Source organism: Penaeus japonicus, unplaced genomic scaffold, assembly GCF_977035675.1.
Source record: "Penaeus japonicus unplaced genomic scaffold, GWHDUDI00000001_assembly GWHDUDI00000005, whole genome shotgun sequence".
NCBI classification, from domain to species: Eukaryota; Metazoa; Arthropoda; class Malacostraca; order Decapoda; family Penaeidae; genus Penaeus; species Penaeus japonicus.
In genome coordinates, this window is record NW_028234407.1 from 24,171,314 (window position 1) to 24,176,313 (window position 5,000).

Genomic DNA, 5,000 nt, shown 5'->3' on the forward strand with positions numbered 1-5,000 from the left:
AGTGTTACTGTTGTTTCTGGTTACTATCATCATTATAATCTTTATTACTATTATCATTACTTTAATCATGATTCTTATTTTTGTTGTTATTAGCAGTGTTATATAATGTTCTAATATGTAATTATTATCATAATTTTTACCGTCACCATTGTTTTTTTAATATTTTTATTATTATCATTTTTATAATCACCGGTATCCTTTTTGTTGCCATTATTGTTATCATTGCTAATGTACATGCAATATTGCTCTAGTTATTGTTAATATCATATCATCACCATTGTTAACGTAAACCTTATTATTGAATTTATAAACATCACTAGACATACCAATACTATGCAGTTATTATATTCTTATCTCAACAAAATTAGTAAAATAATTGGATTTGCTAATCGTACTATTATTTTTATCACAGTTTTTTATCATATATATGTAGGTATTTAGATATGTGTGTGTGTGTATGTATGTATGTATATATATATATATATATTTATATATATATATATATATATTATATATACATATATATCTTTCTATATATATATAATATATATATATACATATATATATATTTATATATATGTGTGTGTATATATATATGTATATGTATACATATATATATATTTATATGTATATGTATGTATATATATATATATATATATTTATATATATATATATATATATATATATATATATATATATATATATAAATATATATATATATAGATAGATAAAATATATATTATATATAAATATATATATAAATATATATCTATATATCTATATCTAACTATCTATCTATCTATCTATCTATATATATACATACACACCCACCCACCCACCCACCCACACACACACACACACCCACACACCCACACACATAAGTAGATTAAGATTCAGGTAAACGAAAAGAGAATAACGCGGGTCGGCCAAAAGATTGCAAGGGCACGGCAAGGCAGACCTCTTGAGGAGGGCAGAGGGTCTCTTCGGCCGGTCCTTCAGCTCAGATTGTTGCCCATTAAAACTACGCAACTGGAAGGAGATGGAAGATGCGTGATTAAATCTGGCCTTAATCTGAAAGTGATATGATGTGGATTTCGTTTCGTTTCGTTTGTTTTTCTCTTAGTTTTATTTTATTTTTTTTTTTTTTTATTCTATTTTTTTTCTGTTCAAGTTCTTTGTCATCTTTTATTTGCATTTTAGTTGTTATGTCTTTAACATGTCTTCTTCCTCTTCTGCTCTGTGATCTAATTTTTTACCTTAGCATTTGAGATTTTTTATTATTTTTTTATTTACCTCTTCTCCTTTTCCTCTCCATCTTCTCTTTTCTCCTTCTTCCTCTTTTACTACGTATTTTTTTTTAGCCTTATCACTTCTTATCATGTGATATTCCTGTGAACCCATACATGAAAACTCCAAAACGTTGAATTCTTAGTCTTCTTATATATAACAATAAGAATTTGAGTTTATTTTTTTCACTAGTTACCCCCAAAAATAAAATTAGACCACTAATGTGTAGCCTTTTTATAGGCATGACAATAGAGGTTCCTTAATAACGCAATATAACACATCTATCCTTTTATACTCAGTGGTTCCCAAACGATGTGCCACAAGATCCTAAAGTGAAATAAAATCTATGGATGTAATAAGTTCCTCGTTTAGGTATGTCAGTGTCTTTTTTTTTTTTTTTTTTTTTTAAGCAGTTTTAATACGTGGAATAGGCGATAATCTATTTTGAAGTAAATTGTAATACATAAGGTTAATTTCACTGGTGATTCCATATTCATTTTTTTTTTTTTTTCTAAGATAGCTGCTTTACCAAACTTTAATTAACCGGTAAAAGCAACCGGGTTACCGTGTTTTATCATCGGCTACATTGAATTGAAATCAAATTCTGTTTGTCGGTTATTTACTATTTCTATTTCAATATTGTATCATGATCTTTATTACTATTTTTTCCAGTTTTTCTATTATCTTTATCGGTCGCAGGGTTATCATTAGTATTAGTATTATTATAATTCCTTTTTGTTATCATTACTAAAATTGTTGCTAGTAACATCTGCCTTTATATCGTAATTATTTTTTATCTCTATTTTTCAACCTTATTATCATCATCTCTACCAGTATTTTCATACCTCCATCATCATTATCAATAACATTATCACTTACTCTTATCATGCACAACCCTTACAACTTAAATTTACACGAACATGCATGATATCACAATCACCATCAATTATAAAAGGAAAATAAAATAAATAGGTGAGTCACTTGCAACATTTTTGATATTCTGTCTCTTCCTTATCCATGAGCCTAGCTTCGAGATCTCAAGTTAACCAAAAAACTTTCGAAATCGGATGGCAGTGAGTGAGAACCTGTCCTTATCGTGATACATGGCTTGCACGATCGATCAATATGAGGAATTTTCTTTGCAACATTTTCTTCTTTTTGGTTATTATTGTTATTATTATTTTTTAATCTTTTTATTTTTTATTTTTTTACTTTTTTTTATTATTTTTTTAAATTATTAGGCTATTCTCATTACTTTTTTAGTGATGTATTGCTGATGTATTGCTGTTGCTGTTATTACCCTTGTTATTTTCATTATCATTAATATTATGATTATCATCACTGTTATTATGATTATCATTACTATCGTCATCATTGTAATTATTTATTTTTCCATTATTATCAATGTTATTATTATTATCATTATCGTCAATGTTTTTATTTATTATCGATATTATCATTATCATCAAGTTTATTGTTATTATTATGATGATAATGATATCTATCATTATCATTATTATTATCATCAGCTGCATCCTCCTTCTCATCATCATCATCATCATTATTACCATCATGATCGCCATCATCATCATCACCACCATTTTTATCAATCATCATCATCATTATCACCATTTTTATCAATCATCATCATCATCATTATCACCATTTTTATCAATCATCATCATCATCATTATCACCATTTTTATCAATCATCATCATCATCATCATTAGCATCTCAATCCTTAATCATTTACATAGCAATCCATATGGTCATTTTAAAATCACAATGTTCATTTTTATTGTCTATTATCTTTCCTCTTCCGTTTTCTTTTCCATCCTTTTCACACACCCTATACATTATTATACTTACCATATATATTTATTTATTATGCTTTATCTCTATTCCTCATAGAGATCACCAATTCTAATCATCACTCCATCAAACTATTCAACGTATACAAACCTCCCTTTTCTTCTACAAACTCATCACAATTCATCATAACTACAACCTCATCACAATTCATCATAACTACAACCTCATCACAATTCATCATAACTACCTCATCACAAGTCATCATAACTATAACCTCATCACAATTCATCATAACTACAACCTCATCATAACTACAACCTCATCACAATTCATCATAACTATAACCTCATCACAATTCATCATAACTACAACTTCATCACAATTCATCATAACTACAACCTCATCACAATTCATCATAACTACAACCTCATCACAATTCATCATAACTACAACCTCATCACAATTCATCATAACTACAACCTCATCACAATTCATCATAACTACAACCTCATCACAATTCATCATAACTATAACCTCATCACAATTCATCATAACTACAACCTCATCACAATTCATCATAACTATAACCTCATCACAATTCATCATAACTACAACCTCATCACAATTCATCATAACTATAACCTCATCACAATTCATCATAACTACAACCTCATCACAATTCATCATAACTATAACCAAATCACAATTCATCATAACTACAACCTCATCACAATTCATCATAACTATAACCAAATCACAATTCATCATAACTACAACCTCATCACAATTCATCATAACTACAACCTCATCACAAGTCATCATAACTACAACTTCATCACAATTCATCATAACTACAACCTCATCACAAGTCATCATAACTACAACCTCATCACAATTCATCATAACTCCTAACCATATATTTGCGATCATCCACAACACTTTTCCCTCAGCTAGCCTGTAAGGTCACTGAGTCCAACTTACCTCTATTTTCAACCATCCTTTCAGCTGTCAGTACAATACATTTCATTATAATTCATAGCCATGTCTGTATTATATATTAAAATGCTTTATATTCACCTCATCTCCTTGTATAGCGCTTACGCAGTGATGTATCATCACAATTCATAACGAGATATGTGCTACAATGTCTTTCAATAACTTTATCCCTAACCAAAATGAGATTATGTGTCACAGGCATATTTGTGTGTTTTCCTGTTTTATTTTTCCTTTATTGTTTGGTTTACAACTGATTTAGCATGGGTATATTAGTGTGTTTTCCTGCTTGTTTTTCCCTTTCGTGGGTATATTAGTGTGTATTCCTGCTTGTTTTTCCCTTTCGTGGGTATATTAGTGTGTTTCCCTGCTTGTTTTTCCCTTTCGTGGGTATATTAGTGTGTTTCCCTGCTTGTTTTTCCCTTTCGTGGGTATATTAGTGTGTTTTCCTGCTTGTTTTTTCCTTTACAGTTAGCTTACATCCCCGACGAAAAAGCCTGTGAGGTCACGTTTCATTCATATTTCACTGCAATTTTTTTTATCCAGTCCCAACACTACAGGGCACTGCTCGCAACCCACTATATCCCCTTTACACAATGTCCATCCCAATTCAGAACCATATCCCTACACTCCTCGACACACCTTTTCACTCATCTCGCCAGAACGCCAAAACCAGCATCCGCTCCGCAAATCTGGCTTATCTTTATCCTTATCCTTATCCTTATCCAAGCCAGGTTCTATTTCATCCCAATTCAGAACCATATCCCTCTAATACACGACACAGCTTTTCACTCACCTTGCAAGAACGTCAAGCCAGCATCTCCTCTGCAAATCTGGCTTTTCCTTATCCTTATCCTTATCCAAGCCAGGTCCTATTCCATCCCAATTCAGAACCATATCCCTCCAA

At 30.3% G+C, this 5,000-nt stretch overlaps 1 protein-coding gene across 1 annotated transcript in view; it reads right to left on the reverse strand.

The window, feature by feature from the left end:
• Fife (regulating synaptic membrane exocytosis protein fife) overlaps window positions 1-5,000 on the reverse strand; it is a gene marked incomplete in the record, with an annotated part of 249,707 nt that overhangs the window by 53,847 nt on the left and 190,860 nt on the right.